At 40.3% G+C, this 17,786-nt stretch overlaps 1 pseudogene; it reads right to left on the bottom strand.

The window, feature by feature from the left end:
- LOC107045784 overlaps positions 1–16,309 on the bottom strand; it is a 60,597-nt pseudogene extending 44,288 nt beyond the window's left edge.
- Positions 16,310–17,786: the final 1,477 nt, after the last annotated feature.

Genomic DNA, 17,786 nt, shown 5'->3' with positions numbered 1-17,786 from the left:
GTGCCCTCACACGGCCTGCTTGGCATGCCCTTCGCAGTGGGAAAAACTCTTATTAAAGATCATTTCCAGCGGGATCATGTCAGGCGTTGGGAGAAAGTTGCGACCTGCAGACAAGCGAAACTGCTTATGAGAGGGCAACTAAGAGTTAGGACCAGAAAGCTTCTGGAGCTGCACACAGGGGATCTGAGGGTAGCGGTAGGGCTCCTTACGGGTCATACATCTGTTCAAGATGAAACTTGCAGAACAAGAAAACTGCAGACTGTGCGGAGGCGATAAGGAGGGCGTCATCCACATTTTATGTGAATGCCCCCTTAGTTATTAGCACTCCGTCGCTATAAAATCTGGGGCCAGGCTTTCCTGGAACCAGAGGACTTACAACAAGCGGCTGTCACCAGCCTTATTAGCCTAGTGAGAAACAGGGCTGGGGCTGTGTGACTGACCGAAACTAAGGCGGAAGTTACAAAAGATCGTATGATTTAGGTGACTCTGGGCGCTTTAAGTGACCAGCCGCACTTTTTATATTCTTCTATTCTTCTATTCTTTTGGAATTATTCTTATGTGAATTTTTGGGAATGTTCCAAGTTTCATTTTGTGATTTTATTATGAGGAACAAATAAAATATAAAAAAATTGAAAAAAATTTGATTGCATTTGATGTGATAAAATGGAAAAAATCATGATATTAAATTTTAAAAATATAATAAAAAACGTCTTCCTGCCTCATTTTTCCTAAAAACATGAGTATTTAGTAATCTGACAGTAATCGATTAAGTTTCAGTTCTGATTACGTATTATTCAATCAAAGAAGTCTTGAGTTGAATTAACGTATAATCAAATAATTTTTGAGTCAGATTAACGATTAATTAATTAATCAAATAATTTCTCAGTCAAATCAACGCCCAATGAAATAATTAAATAATTTTTTAAATTGATTGACGATTGATGGAGTAATTCATCAATACAACTTACGATTGATGAATTATTAAGTAATCAAGCACATTTACGTTATGATTATCGATTGATTAAATATTCAAGAGTTTTGAGTCCTGATTGCCAATTTGTCTTGTAATCAAAAAATCAGTGGAGAGATTAATGGATTACAAATATAATCATCAATCTGAGCTGTAATCATTACCAAAGTAATGATTAATGCCGATCCCTAAATATGATTGACGTAGAATTATACAATTTTCAATGTTTTGGAAATTTTTTCAATGGAATTTTTGTCAATATGGCAATTATTAAGAGATATAATGAATATTTATGTGTGGGACATTATCTTTTTTTTTCATAGGTAATTTCTGTATAAAAAAAAAATTCCTTCATTACTGAAATTTATGGCTGACTTCACAATTTCATAGTGAATATGAGAGATTTTTAAACCTTTTCAAAATTCTAAAAATGGTTGATATGAGCAAACGAGAAAAAGTCGCAAAAATCCAAGTCATGGGTTCATTTTTCCAGATAAAACTCAAATTCCTATAAAGTCGTACTGGAGAGATTCCAGTCTTGGTGTTCAAAGTAGGAGACAATGATGTGAGTGGGGATAAATTTCAGAAGCACAATCTAGTCAGTTTGCTTGCACCTCTTGTGTTGAGATATTTCGTTAGAATTCACAAAAGATGTTGATAATGATAGTTGGATTTCGTTCTTGAGTTATAAAGAAACAAGCAGGAGGCAGCGAGAATGTGGCAGTGAACATCTCACTCATTAATTTTTTTTTATACTTTCTTTGCCATCAATAAATTGATGGTGGGCTTTCCAATATTTTTAGCGTAATAAAATTTGATTTTGCTATAGTCCATACGCTAGGGGTACGTTTGTGTACATTGAGATGTCCATTAGATTTCATTACTGGATTCTATATTTTCGAGGTCGCTGATTGCGAATATGATGATCGTTTGTGCGAAATGGTGGGCAGTCTCTTTGTTTATAACAATTTAATTGTTTAAAACGGAATATCGCGGAAACGGTTGACTATAGGGGAAAATATTTCAAATAAAAAATGTTCCTTATCAAAAAGTGCACATATTTTGTTTTGTAACATTTTCTCACAGCGGTCATGGTTGCAGGGATATCGCGGATTCCGCGCTATTGCGCGGAGGCAACGCGCTCTGGAGTCTTTTTAAAAAAATGGTTGGACGGAGAAAAAAATGGTTGAAACAAAAGATGTTCATTACAAAAAAATACATCAGATCACTTTTTTGACTTTTTCAATTATTCCAAGTAATTTTCGAGATATTCAACGTTTTATGGGCGATGACGGGACAAATTCGCATTGCGTTGATCATTAAACCGTGATTATCCTGTTAACTATTAGGAATAGACCAAAATGTCTAAAAACTCAAAAGATGAGTCATGAAATTACCAATACCTTTTGTTTCAACTTTTTTTCTCTAGCTCCATTCGTTCAGCAAATAACTCTCTCTGTGAAATTCGTTCAACTCGTTACTCTGCTATTTGTTCGCTAAACAACGTGCAATCTAGCCAGAAAATCACGCGAAAAAATAAACTCTCTGAAAATACGATCTTCACCCTCAGGAGTCTCAATGTAAACTGACGGTGAGTTCTTCAATTCCGTAGGATGAAAACAAAACTCAAAAATGAAAACATTGATAGGGCTATTATGTACGAATTCGGAGAAAACTGTGGCAACGCCACATAACACTGCGAAGCCGTTGTGCAACGTATGGAGTTGAGGTGGACGTTCAATGCACTCATACCCTGATTTGCGCCAGGAATATTTTCTGAACGGACGGAGCTAGAGAAAAAAAGTTATAACAAAAGATATTGATAATTTTATGACTCATCTTTTAAGTTATTAGATATTTTGGTCTATTCCTAGTAGTTAACGAGATAATCATGGTTGAATGATCAACGCAATGTGAATTTGTCCCATAAAACGTTGAATATCTCGAAAATTACTAGGAATAATTGAAAAAGTCAAAAAACTGATCTGATGTATTTTTTTATAATGAACATCTTTTGTTTCTAGCATTTTTCTCTCCATCCAACCATTTTTCTTAAAAAGACTCCGGAGCGCGTTGCCGCTGCGCAATAGTGCCAGCGCGCCGCTCACTGGACTTGCATCCGCGATATCTCTGCAACCATGACAGCTATGAGAAAATGTTACAAGACAATGTTTGAGATTGAAGCTAAATTGAGATGCCGGTTGGGGAAAAGTGGGATTGTGAAAGGAGGTGGAAAATTTAAACACGCGGAATTATAAAACCACAATGTTGATGTACTTTATTGTGGAATAACCCACGCGTCTTGATAAATTAATAATGTTACACTGTTGAGTTGCTCGACAAGTCAATAAAAATGATGGTTTGAAAAATGCACTGCACTTGAGATTCTTTCGATATTGAACTTGATGATTGACTCAAAATAATTGATAGTTAACTCGGAATTAATTGATAATTGAATTGAATTAAATAGAGACGCTATACAAAGCGCTAGACTCAAATGTATCGCGTTGATGTACTCCGGTGATGTACTCGATTGAGCGGTTACGGCGATACAGTACTGTGATTAGAGTGACTCTCTCGGTGGCTAGAGCGATACTACCGACTTTTTCGGGGATTTTCTTCGTAGTTGACTGTGACCGCGAAGGGTCCCGAAGTTTCTCGAGATTTCCGTTGAGCCCGGTGACCGTTTGACTAGTTTGAATAGCTGAATTTCAAACATCCCGGGGGCCATTCATCATCAGGGATGATGAATTGTGCGTTGAATTTCTCCACTGCTTACTTTGCTGGTTACTCGTTGATTGGCTCTGGATCTTCTCGAGGGTTTTCTTCTCCTGATTGTTCGATAGATTTCTTCTCCTGATTACTCATGTACTGGTGATAATTTAGGGCTGATTGCTGATGTACTGTTGATAATTTAGGGCTGAAGTCATTTAATACGACTCACAGCTCGGATTGATGATATCTCCCAGGGCCTGTTCTGCGGTAGATAGAATGCTGGAGAGGCTTCTGGAAATTCTGATGCTTTCTTGATTTCTGGTTTTTCCTATGTCTCGCAGTTGACACAGACAAAACATTTACGGCTAAGTTACTTAGCCGATTTAACAACTGCTTCCCACTTGCCTCCGAAATGGGGTGCTCTCGGTGGTGAGAAGTTCCATTGAGTCCCATTTGTGGCGAGGGCAGCTTGGATCTGTTGATTCTCTCTGGACTCTTGATTGTACAGCTTGTTGAGTACTCCTGAGACTCCAACGAACGTAGTTGCGTTGTCACTGTACATAACCTCGGGGATGCCTCTCCTTCCGGTGAATCTCTTGTAGGCTCCGATGAAAGCCTCTGTTGTTTGCCTGGAAACGAGCTCTAAATGGACTCCTGATGTACTGAAACACACAAATACTGTGATATGAACAATAGATGGTTGGGCATTTGTGGGTCGCTATTTGAGAATGGGGAAGGACTGGCATAGTCCGCTCCCATGTGGAGAAAAGCTCGTGCAGGTGATCTTCTTACAGCAGGCAGTTGGCCCATTAGGTGCTGGGCCTGTCTTCTTTGGTGTCTAATGCAGATAGGACAGCGTAGAATTTATGCTCTCACTGTGCCTCTCCCACCGATGATCCAATACTTCTGGCGAGTATAGGCTAGGATGAGTTGAGTCCCTCCGTGGAGAGCTCTTTGGTGAGCTTCTTCGATGACCAATCGTTGTGGANCTCTCCCACCGATGATCCAATATTTCTGGTGAGTATAGGCTAGGATGAGTTGAGTCCCTCCGTGGAGAGCTCTTTGGTGAGCTTCTTCGATGACCAATCATTGTGAGACGAGACTGATGAGACTGAACAATTGGATGAATTTCGTCACGGGCTAATTGAGAATTCTTGAGGCGGCCGCCTAGCCTGATGATGCTCTCATTGTCTAGCGTTGGAGTCAGCTTTGCTAACGGATGACTCCGTGGTAGTTGATAGTCTCTCTCGAGAAGTCTATGAACAGATATATATATTGATATTGTGTTATTTTTACCCAGAACAGCCTGGCTTCGTTGAGTTCTCTAGATGTGAGGACAGGCGTCTGAGGAACTGGCTGTCTCCTGCACCTGTCAATTGCTCGGTTTAGGGTAGCTGTTACTTGGAGGACCTTGGATAGTCTTGAGTATCTGTTGAGAAGCTCTACCACGGCGTTGACTTTGATGGTTGTCTGATGTGATAGAGATGGCCTCGCTTCTATTTATGATTCTGCTGAGTGTCGGTTGGTGATGACTGCCAGCTTTCAGGTTCCTGATTTATCCATTCAGGACCTGACCACCATAGCTGATGTTTTGTTAGTTCCTTTGGTGAGAGTTCTCTGGATGCACAGTCAGCTGGGTTTCCTTTACCGCTGATGTGTCTCCAAAAAGCGTTTGGAAGAGATTCCTGGATTTTGATGACTCTATTTTGGACGAAATCCTTCCATCTTGATGGGTGGCTCTTGATCCAAGCCAGGACAACACTGTCGATGCTGGCTCGTCGATCTGCTTGGTGCGAATGTACACTATTGCGCCCATTGCTGCTGTTGAAGCATGTGCAAACCCGTGGATCTGGATGCTGTATATCTCCGATGAGAATCTCAGCTACCTTGGCACTGAGACTTGCTCTAACTTGTGGAGGTTCTCTCTGAAGCTCGTCAACTGGTTTTTATACTCGTCTGGAAGTGGCTCGTCCCAAGTGAGCTTAGGTCTCCATAGATCTTGAATAATTACCTTGCCTCGGGTGATTACTGGAGCGATGAATCCCAATGGATCAAACAGTTGAGCAATTTCTGATGCTACTACTTGGTGACTGTTGCTTACTCAAACTGCTTTGATTTAAATCAAAATGTATCGGACGATTGATGCCAATACAATCCGAGCACTTTGGTGATAGGCTCCTCGAACTGGATGATCAATTCTTTGATGATTTCCTCTGGTGGTGTTGATGTACCTCGGGAAAGAAACAATGGATGAGGGCGGTATCATTTGCCAAATTGATAAATAGAGAAAATGATACCTTACCTCTGAATCCAGTTGCTCCCTGCAATCCCGGGTTTTGAGTTGAAGATTTGCTGCGCTGATACTTTCTCGATGTTCTCTGAAGGCTTGAGAATGTCTTAAATTCTCTCAATCTGTGGTGATGTCTGCTTGTTGATGTTCTCTTGAACTTGCCGATTGCTTGGTTCGGGATTTCGTTTCCTTAGCAAATCTCAGCTATTATTGAGTATTTATTGAGTGGCTCTCAGGCGCGGGCTCTGTTGTACTTGGGTGAGCCCATAACGACCTTTCGCTGTAGGATATCTCTGCTTTGGATTACTATTGATGACTGTCGTTTCTGTTCTATGATGAGTCGAACTGAGGTTATTATTGGTGACCCTCAGTTCCGTGCTGATTGCTTGTCTCTCAGACCCCTGATGCGGTGTATACTATGCTGTGACGGGTTCTGCTCCTTCTGGTGCTTTGCGCATGTGTCCCAGTGCCTCATACTCGTTGATGAATTCTCTGTAGAGCTGGGAATATGATTCGTCTGTCTGGAGACGACGTGCAACTGACTGGAGTTGACGTGAGGCCTTGAATTTAGACTCTCCGAGTGCTGTTGGTGAGGTCCGTAGAGGGAGTCTGACGATGTAGCGCCCAGTTACGTCTCTGCTGTGTGTCGATTTTCTGTGTATCTCACACTTGAGTTCATCTGGTGATCGCTCTGTTACTTGAGTTGATTGGTCCTGGTCCTAGCTCTTGGGTGAAGCTCTATTGACTGCTCGTTCATGGATTCCGTTAGTGCACTTGGGAAATCCTTAGCGAGCAACTTTGCAATTGATTGTGTCTTACAGTTATTCAATCAATGGTTGTGTGTTGGCGCCAATCTTTTATTTGAGAAGTTCTGGACTTGACAACCTCTTTGATGATCCGCCTTGGCTGTTAGCCCCTATGATGATTGTCTCTTGGACCAGGTATTTGATAATTTCGATCAGCTGGTGCAGAGCTTGTATAGTGCTGATCTCTGCTTATTGATGAGAACTGTTGATTGATGATCTTGATGCTGAAGCTCAGTCGTTGCAGATCTTTGATGATTGTTCCCGATCTCGTTGACCTTGAAATCTAGAGGTCGATCGGCCATCCTCTCTGTTGATGATCGTAGATACTATAGATTAGTGAACGCTTTAGTGATGACTCTTCTGTTGTTGCNGAAGGTGTAAATTCCCTCAGTTGTCGTCAACTTCGATGTGACTGCTCTTGGTGTGGATTTTGCTGAGGGGAGAAACACAGAAGATGAGGCCGTATCACTTACCAAGATTTGATCGTAAAATGAGAAAGTGACGCTTGACCTCTCCTCTAGTGGTTTCTGAAAGTCCCTCTCTCGATGCTAGGGTCGATGATAGCTGAAGTTTTGGATGTTCAGCACTGCTATTGATACTCTTGATGATGTACTCTGAGTTGGAGGTAGATATTGGATGAATCTATCCTCATTGTTGAACTGCTGACTTTGGATCTCCCGATAAGCTGTCTTGTTTTTCATCTGTTTCCGATTAATGAGCTTTCTCATCGATTGAGGTTCACTGTTGCTGATGCTGTTCTCTGGGAGCCTTCCGTCGACTCGGAGGAGGCGTAAATTCCTTCAGTCGCCACCAAGCTCGTAGTTGATTGATTGCTAAGGGAAGAAACACAGGGTGAGAGACGTATCACTTGCCAAAGTATTGATAAATGGAATATGATACTTGTCTCTCAATCCTGGAATCTCTGGATTCCCTTAGCTCGTTGATGGTGTTGACAATCTCCTGATGATTCCTATAGAAGGTCGGGATTATATAACCCGATACTTCTCAACTAATTTGAGTCTTTTTGCAGCTCTCTGATAGGTAGTCTCGGTGATATACTCATGAGTCGGAAGTAAATTCTCGATGAATTTCTCTTGGAGGTTGAGCAGCTCTCTCCATCCCGCTTCGATGAGTTTCTTCTGGCCTTCTAATTCTTCGATGGTAAGGCTATTGATATTCTCTGCTGATAGCAACAGTTCTTGATGAATCTCGTCCAAGTTATTGACCTTGAAGTCGATCTGCTGCATTTGGAATTTTGAACTGTGGATAATTCCCCTGTCGCTCCCATGTCAGACACATTCCGTTTGATGCTCGTCTGTTGAGTAGAGTCCAGGATGGGAGTAGACTGCGTAGGGTTACCGCTAAAGTGCTCTGAATAATATGTTGATGAGTTGGCAGGAGGTTCTCGCTGAGTTTTGTGTTGGATGATGAGAAATTCATTCCATTCTCCTTTGATAATTTTCTCCTGGCCGTCCAACTCCTCGACTGTGAGACCGCTAATGTTCTCGGCTGACTGCAACAATTCTTGATAAATATCATTGAGTGAATTACCTTGAAGTCCAGTTTATTTGTTTGGAACTTCTGAGTCTCTGAGTTCGCCTATTGCAGTTCTCATCTCGGCTACAGTGCGTTTATTTTCTTGTTGGTGAATAGGAGTCGCGTCAGGAAACGGCGGTGTAATTTCTTCACTGAAGTGCGCTTGAGATGGATGCTCAGTAATCTGGATAATTGGCTCAATTTCGCTTGATTATCTCCTCAGTGCGTTCATGCATACGTTGATTATCTCCTAACTCCGCGTCTGACATGGTGGTCGTCTCTGCTCTGGGTGAGGTAACTTATCGATAGTAGGTAGATACCGACTGATGTTGACTTGATGCCCACTGTCGATAAGGTAGGGCACGTTATTAGGTGAGGGCACTCTTCCAATTGCCTGTTGGTTTTCGCGGTGCGCGCGCGGCTTGGACCTCGGCTAGTCCCGACGGAGGCCGAGGTTTTCGGAAGTTACACAACACTAGAGGTCGAAATGTCACTACCGGTGTTTACAATACCGAACTTCAACTGTAAACACTAGGCACAACTCTCTGCACTGTTGATTGTCTTGACTTGTCCGTAGATTTGCTCGTGTGGAACCCGAAAGTCTGTTACACACGAGGCGTCCATTTTATTGTAGAATTTTCCACTCACTCTCACGCACTTTTTCTCCATCCGGCTCGAAGGACCATTTGTTTGAGATTGAAGCTAAATTGAGATGCCGGTTGGGGAAAAGTGGGATTGTGAAGGGAGGTGAAAAATTAAAACACGCGGAATTATAAAATCACACTGTTGATGTACTTTATTGTGGAGTAACCCACGCGTCTTGATAAATTAATAATGTTACACTGTTGAGTTACTCGACAAGTCAATAAAAATGATGGTTTGAAAAATGCACTGCACTTGAGATTCTCTCGATATTGAACTTGATGATTGACTCAAAATAATTGATAGTTAACACGGAATTAATTGATAATTGAATTGAATTAAATAGAGACGCTATACAAAGCGCTAGAGTCAAATGTATCGCGTTGATGTACTCCGGTGATGTACTCGATTGAGCGGTTACGGCGATACACTACTGTGATTAGAGTGACTCTCTCGGTGGCTAGAGCGATACTACCGACTTTTTCGGGGATTTTCTTCGTAGTTGACTGTGACCCCGAAGGGTCCCGAAGTTTCTCGAGATTTCCGTTGAGCCCGGTGACCGTTTGACTAGTTTGAATAGCTGAATTGCAAACAGACAAAATATGTCCACTTTTTGATAAGGAACATTTTTTGTTTGAAACATTTTCCCCTATAGCCAACCGTTTCCGCGATATTCCGTTTTAAACAATTAGATTGTTATAAACAAAGAGATTGCCCACGATTTCGCACAAACGATCATCCTATTCGCAATCAGCAACCTCGAAAACAGAATCCAGTAATAAAATCTAATGGACATCTCAATGTACACAGAAGTACCCCTAGTGTATGGACTACTAAGGATTCAAAGAAAACCTATGCCATTATGGGCACTAAACGGTTTCGAAAAGTGAACTTTTCAGGCAGGTATCACAATTTTTTTTTTAATTGAAATCGTTTGGGTAGTTGTCGAGAGATTTTCAAAAAAAGGTTCATGAGCAACAATTTCATCAAAACAACTGAGTCGATTGTGCTGAAATCAAGCTTTAGTCCTGAGCGTTAGTCCTGATTAATCTGACGAACTCGAGATTTTTTTTTCTGAATTTTTCTACGCCTTCAAACCTTTGATTCGTTAAAAATTGAACATCAGCTGGACACCCGCAGAGACATACATAATCTTAGGAAGTGGTATTTTTCAATTCCGGACAACGCGTGGCCACACACGGCAACAGAAACCCTGAAAGTTATCTCCACGTTGGGCTGGGAAATTCTCCCACATGCGGCATATTCTCCAGACATTGCGCCTTTCGACTAGCACCTTTTGCGGGTGCTACAAGATCACCTGGTGGATACCAAGCTTTGATCTCCTGAAGAAGTCCGGCAGAGCATTGATGACTTCATCCAGTCAAAACCACCGGCTTTCTTCCGAGCCGGATCCGACAATTGCCCGATAGATGGGAGAAATGCGTGCAAAGTGACGGTGATTATTCTCAAGATTAGATCTGTATTCATTTAAAAAAATAAAATAAATAAATGTCAGTATTGTCGAAAAAAGGCCGAGAATTAATTTATACATCTAACATATATGTATACCCGTTCATACGAAGTTTTCGAGATATATCGATTTTTCTATTTTTACCTTGAAATCGTTGTTCAGTCTCTAGCAGACGGAAAAATCGGAATATCAACCTGAAATTTGGTACGAATGTGCCTCTAGTAATAACAACGGTTCGTATTGAATCTGGGCTGAATCGGATAATTAGTTTCCGAGATATTCAACTTTGTATGTAAACATAATTTCTCCAATATCTCAATAACGAGTCAACTTATTGCAATATTTGTTCTTTCAAAATGTTCATCTTGATGTCATCTATCTTAGTCAATCAAAATATATATACCCGTTCATACAAAGTTTTGGAGATATTTCGATTATTTCGATTATCCTATTTTTTACTCAAAGTCGTTGTACAGTCTGTAGCAGGCGTAAAAATCGAAATATCAACTGGAAATTTCGCAGAGAGCTGCTTTTGATAATTACAACGGTTCGTATCGAATCTGGACTAAATGGTGTGACCATCCTATTTTTTGAAATGCATCATCTGCTGTATAAATGAGGCCAGAATATATGTCGGCGAAATTTTGGGTCATGTGTTTCAAAATTGGATCCTGAATTAGGGGAGGATGGGGTAAAATGAAACAGCGGGGCAAAAAGGAACAGTGTAAAAAACCACTATTCGACGGAATTCAAGTAGCTTTTTTGGTTCTTCATATTTTAATAGAGGAGGATGGGGCAAAATGAAACAGAGGAGAAAACGACTATTCGACACAATTTGAGCAGCTTTATTTTTGGTCTGCGTATTGACAGCTTAATAACAGAAAGACGTAACTACCAAGAAAGTTTTATTCAACAAAAATTGGAGAGGAATCGGGAAATATGGATGAAAACCTCCAAACTTCGTTTTTAGTTTAATGGAATTTTTCACCACTTATGTCCTTCTGTTATTAAGCTGCCGATATGCAGACCAAAGAAAAAGTTCCTCAAATTATGTCGAATAGTCGTTTTTTCGCCTGTTCCATTTTGCCCCACCCACCCCTACATTATTCATCTAAGTTAAATTTGATACTGAGGAAAAAAAAATTTTGAATTTTCCATAGTAAGAATTGATAATTCAATGAATATCTCTTCTTCCTTTACTTTTTCTATAGTGCTCGTCAATCTTACTTCATTCTTGTCTCATTTCTTTCTGTCTCTGTCTCGCTCACTCTCTGTCTTCAATACTTCTTCCATGTCGATTGTATTTTCTGATTTTGAAAAACTCGATAACAACTTCAGGCATGCACATCTTTTTTTTTAGATAGCTTTCAGTCGTTTGATTTATATTTCGGGTAAATTTGATTGAAATGAGTGTAAGATATCCGCATCCCGTAATTAGAATTGAAGAGTTGCCCTCCCGTTTATTATAAATATTATTGATTTATTAATTAATTAATTTTGAATGAAATTTATTGCAAAAAAAATTAACAAAAAATACTTCTCTTATAATAGGCCATCGCCCGAGGGCCTTCAGCCAAGTATTTAGGTGTGGGCATGAGTTTCCATTCTATTTTTGAAGGTGTAGTTGGAGTCCGATGAGGTGAAGATGATACATTAATTGTTCGAGTGAATGGATGAAGATACAGAGAATATTTGAAGATATAGAAAATAGTTGATTATTCCAGTGCTACTTCTCCCCGGGCGTTATTACCGTAATGATCTATCGAATTGTAAATTTTCGAGAAGGGTGAGGGGGGATATTTAAACCGGGTTCTAGTATTGGAGTATGTTTCGTATTGAAGATGAGCTGAATCGGATGATTAGTTTAGGAGATATTCAACTTAGTATCAAAAACGGTTTTCCAGAATATCTCGAAAACTATCCAATCGATTTCAACTTTTTTTTTTCAAGATATTCGTCTCGATGTCTCCTATATCAATTCTCAAAATGTATATACCCCGACACACAAAGTTTTTGAAATGTTTAAATTTTTCGGTTTTTCACAAAGAATCCTTGTACGCACTCTCAGTTTAGAAAAAATCAATGTATCAACCTCAAATTTGGCATAAAGTTTTCTCCTATTACTACAATGGTTCGTATTGAAGATAAATTGAATCGCAAATTAGTTTCAGAGATATTCAACTTTGTATCAAACTGATTTTCATAATATTTTTTATGGAGAAAATATTATGTATACAGACACTTTTAGAAAATTGTCTGGAGTATGAAAAATCATATATATATGCCGGTCGTAGGGACAGAAAATCGCCACGGATCCATTCATAAGCTTACTATCAATGAAATTGGTAGAAGAACAAATAATAATTATAATAATAGTGTGAGACCTGGTAGCTTGGCGCAGTGGGTAAGTTCGTTGCCTCACATGCGAAAGATTCCGAGTTCAAATCCCGGCCGGGTTGAATGGTGCGATCTAACCATTTAAAGTCTTGATCATCATCGCAGTATGCCCTAACCGGGTCGAAGCGATATAAAATAGCGATAAAAAAAAGTAATTATGTAAAAAGTAACAGTCAAATGTTTGCTGTCAAATAAGCTCAAACCTCTGCTTGTTTATAATAATTTTTAATTTTTCTTGTTTCTATTAATGTTTTAATTTTTCTTGCCAGGTTTTTTTTAAGCTAGCAAGGCCACCAATAAAGAGGCATTATTTTATTTTTTCTGTAAATTATTACGTCCTGATGACCTACAAATATTGCTATTACTTGACTAAAAATAATAGCGATATAATAACGAATTTTGTGTTCAATTTTTTTAACAGATAATTTTTATCGCGCGCCTAACACGGTTCCCCCTCACGTCACCCCTCGCGACAAACAAATCAACTCACGTCCACGCGCCCCTACCCATCGAAAGAGTGCATGTAGTACTCATCCGCACCTTATTACCCCACCCTCACACAGTTAAAAATTGGTGTATGCATTAACATACACGAATTAATAATCGATGACGCAAAAGGGCATGGCCCACGCGTCGTCAGTACAGTTGCAGTTCCGGCGTCAGAAGAAGAGACTTCTTCAAGAATTTTTTTTCATTATTTCCGCAAGTGTTTCAAAAGTAAGTTTCAGTGTCAATGGTTTTCGGGTTAAAAGTTAACAAATCGATTGTCAGTGTCAATGATTTTCCGGATTAATATTCATTTATTTATTCATTTATTTCACCTTCATGGTATTAACCAATGCACAAGGGGGATTGCAGAGAGAGATACTGCATGATAATAGTAAAAGTAAAAATATACATAATGACATTCGCTCCGGTAGAAATTCTATTAAATGAAAATGTCTTTATATGTAATGACAATAAGGCATGAGCCGTAAGAGTTTAACCACAAGCAATTCCCAATTTCAAAATTTTAGTGATGTAAATGAAAAGGATGTCAGTCTTCCTGAAAGAGTTTATTTGAAGGATTTCCGGTAACGAAGTTCCCAGCCCACCAAAGTGATGCCGAATCTTGTCTGATGCTGGGCACTCAGCGAGAAGATGATAGATGTCATCTGGACAGTCCCATTGACACGTTGGACAGTTTGAGTCGGCGGTCAATCTGATTGCCTGACCTAACCAACAGAAAAACGCGTTCCTGACTGATGCAACTCTGACCTGGCTCAGTAACCGTGGTTTCGCCCAATTCATATTGTAATCCAAGTAGTTCGTTCGCATCACAATATTCTTGTACAGAGGACAGTAACTCGATCGATTGGCACACTCTAAATCTTCTTTCTCATTTTTTGAGTCAAGAGTGATGATGGTGTCATCTATTTTTTCACAAAACGCTCTTTGGCTGCTTGATTGAATTTACCTGATAAAGTAAATTCTATTCCCAGATAAGTGTAGGATTTAACCACCTCAATTATGTCTTCACCATACTTGAAAATCGGCGTGCTAATAGAACGAGGACTTCTATGAAATATGACGATTTTCCTTTTCGTTGTGTTCACGATAAGACCGTTGGTAATGAAAGTACTTTTGAAGGGCATTTAGCTTACGTTGCGTGTCCTGGGCTGTGTCCTCCAAAATGACAATGTCATCCGCGAAAGCCAGCATCAGGAACTCAAGTGATCCCCCCAGGCCCACCCCTGATAGGTCTTCTGCCTTCAAAAAGACCTCCAGATTACTCAGAAACAGAGTAAATAACAGTGGGCTTAAAGTTTCCTCCTGACGGGTACCTCTGCTGATCCTCATCAACTTGGAGTTCACTCCATTGATCGAATAAAACATTCTTAGATTGGAGTATAGATCGACGATAGAATCCATTGCTTTAGAACCAAGACCTAGCTCTGAAAGCCTGCTCCAAAATTTCCTGTGCTGGACAGAATCAAACACCTGGCGAAAGTCCACAAGAAGAGCAAATAGATACCTTCCCGGTTGTCTTAAGGAAATTTGGATTGCTGATTGGAGACAGAAAAGATTATCCGAGCAGCTCCTTCCTGATCTGAATCCATTCTGAAACTCAGGAATTAAGTTGTTCTTCTCAATCCATCTCTGCAGTCTAAGCGCGATCAATTGCGTATATATTTTTGTGATACAATTGAACAGAGAAATATTGCGGTAATTGTTAGGATCTAATTTAACCCCTTTATTGAAAAGTACGATCGTTTTTTCATACCCCCAGGACTCTGAAATACAGCCTGTTTGTAGAATTTTGTTGAATAGAGTTTTTAATGGAGCGATTCCAGGAGCCGGGAGGTATTTATAAAATTCATTGGACAGTCCATTCGGACCAGGGGCTTTTGAGTTCTTCAGACCTCTAAGACAGGTTACAAGTTCCTCATAAGTGATTTCTCTATCTAGTGTCAGATTTGGCGTGGAGGAACGAGGCCATTCAGCTTCCACGAAGTCTAGGAAGTAGTTCGTTTCGTAGAAATTTTCCCATGTACTAATGATGATGGGGCAGTTGGAGAAGGATTTTGGTTTAAAACTCTTTAGGACGCTCCAAAATTCCTTGGAGTGTTTCACATTTGACAGAGCTTTGAGCTCCTGACGCCTAAATTCCAATTCTTTGTTTTTTGTTTGGAGCGCCCGCTTCTTTTGTTCTAGTAAATAAATTCTTTTTTTGTTTCCTTGAAAGTGAGAACGTTTAGCATCTTGAAAGATAGGTCTAGTTTTTCTTTTTTGATCAAGGCATTCTTTGTCAATCCAAGACTTATGACAATTCTCTTTAGTTGACGTTGGATTGTAAATTGTGCAGAGGCCTGCGCAAGTTGCTGACACCTTAATAATTGATTCAAGCTGGAAATCGGTTGAGTCTGGTATGCCTCTCACTTCACTGAATGATTCCCACCCTAGTGGAAAAACATAAGGTGGAGGCATAACATGCCTGATCAGAATTTCGGATCGGACTTGATCAGTTTCGGATCGAGACGTGAACAGAATTTCCAATCGGGTATGAGTGAATTTAAGAGTGAAATTCGTAAGTGTCCTGGTAGCTCAGATGGTAAGAGCACGCGACGCGACATTGAGAGGTTCCGGGTTCGATGCCCGGCTAGGAAGTTACTAATTTTTTCTCTCCAAAAAATTAAATTTAATTAATGCCTAATGATGGTAGGTGGAGAAACCCTAGTGGAAAAACATAAGGTGGAGGCGTAACATGCCTGATCAGAACTTCGGATCGGACTTGATCAGTTTCTGATCGAGACCTGAACAGAATTTCCACTCGGGCAGGCGTTACTTACACATTCGGCATATTTGCAAAGTTCCTCCGGTACTTGGGCCCATGTGTACTTCTCCTGAATCGGGGCCTCCATCCAGATTTCTGGTGAATGAGTCTCAGCGGCTGTGAGAGAGATATAAATAGCTCCCTCGTGTGTCTGAGTGGGTCCACCCATTAATGATGGTAAAACCCAAGAAACTCAAATCCTCGTTCAGCACTCTGCCTCTTTTGTTAATCTCTGTGTCTAGGCTTGTCTTGTGATTTGATAAGCATGTTCCCAACACCATTGTGGCATCCACTTGATTCAGTTGATGCATTCTGGCATTCAAATCTCCCATGATAAGGACCGGGACAGTTTGATGATTCTGGAATACCGTGTTAACACAGTCCAATAATTCGTTGAGAGCGTCGTCTAAACACCATTTCGGACTGAGATATGCTAGGCAAACGATAATGGGGTTATCTTGTAGATATGTTTTGATAATAATAAATTTTTCATTGGATATGATTAACTGCGAAGTCCGCCCCTCGGTTTGCTTTTTGACAAACAGGAAGATCCCACCACTTGGCCTCCAAGCTGTGGTTTCTTGCTTCCCTGATGGAGACTGGAACATGTCAAATTCTGCTATGAAATGTGGTACGTTTGATAGAATCTGTGGTTTCCACGTTTCCAGAATCCCAAAAATGGCATAACTTTGTATTTTTTCAATCATATAATTGTCCAGAGAAAAAAAAATTTCTATAACCTTCAGCGTTTCAGAATGCTATTGAAGTGTTTGATGGTCGGCCAGGGTTGTGGTGGTGGGAACTGCTGTTGTTATGAGTGATTCTCTTCTTGCTGGTTACGAAATGTCAGGGGAGACCGATCTACAGAACTTGGCTCTCTTGGAATTTTTTTCAGCAATGAACTTTTGAAGAGAACTCCTTGTGTTACGAGGTTTCTTGGTTGCTGGTATGTCCCCTGAGTACGGGACTGACTGACTTGACATGTGCTGTGCTGGGGTATCGAGGAGCTGTTGATCGTGGTCCTTTGCTCTTTTCCTGTATGGAATTTTCTTTATTCGAGATAGAGCTTCTTCTTTGGTAGTCTTTTTATTGTCAACGTAAAGATATCCTTCGCGAATCCTCGCATCAATCTGCTTTTCCTTCAATTCCTTCAGTACGGGTATTAACTCCTTGCGTCTGATCATTATGTCATTGCTATAATCATTGGAGATCGAAATACCTGAACCCTTAAGGAGAGCAGCCTTTCCCAGAATTTCCATCTTCTTGTTATAGGACACGAATGAAATGACGATTGGGGGAGTATTATTTTCTTTATTCTTAGCGATGATCCTGGCACTGTCTAGCTCTTGTGGCAGTGTCACAATCTTCATACGATCTTGAAAGAATTTATATGCCAGTACCATCAGAGCTGGGTTGGAGAGGTCGTCCACCAACAGTCCGAAGATAATGAAATTATTACTCCTCCCCTGATCATCTAATGATTTTTTATGCATCCAGCAGTTTTTGCAGCCTCGCATTATTTTCTTCCAGTGCTGCAATTCTTCCTGAGATCGATGCGACTAAGACCTGTACCGGTTGGATCGCTGATGACACAGTAGCTGTTACCGACTCTTCGATTCAGAAATAGATGCCCTCTCTCCCACTCT

This window comes from Diachasma alloeum, unplaced genomic scaffold, assembly GCF_001412515.2.
Source record: "Diachasma alloeum isolate Michigan unplaced genomic scaffold, Dall2.0 Dall_scaffold_01080, whole genome shotgun sequence".
NCBI lineage: Eukaryota > Metazoa > Arthropoda > Insecta > Hymenoptera > Braconidae > Diachasma > Diachasma alloeum.
Note: the sequence above shows the minus strand (reverse complement) of the source record. Positions and strands in the feature narration are given on the sequence as shown.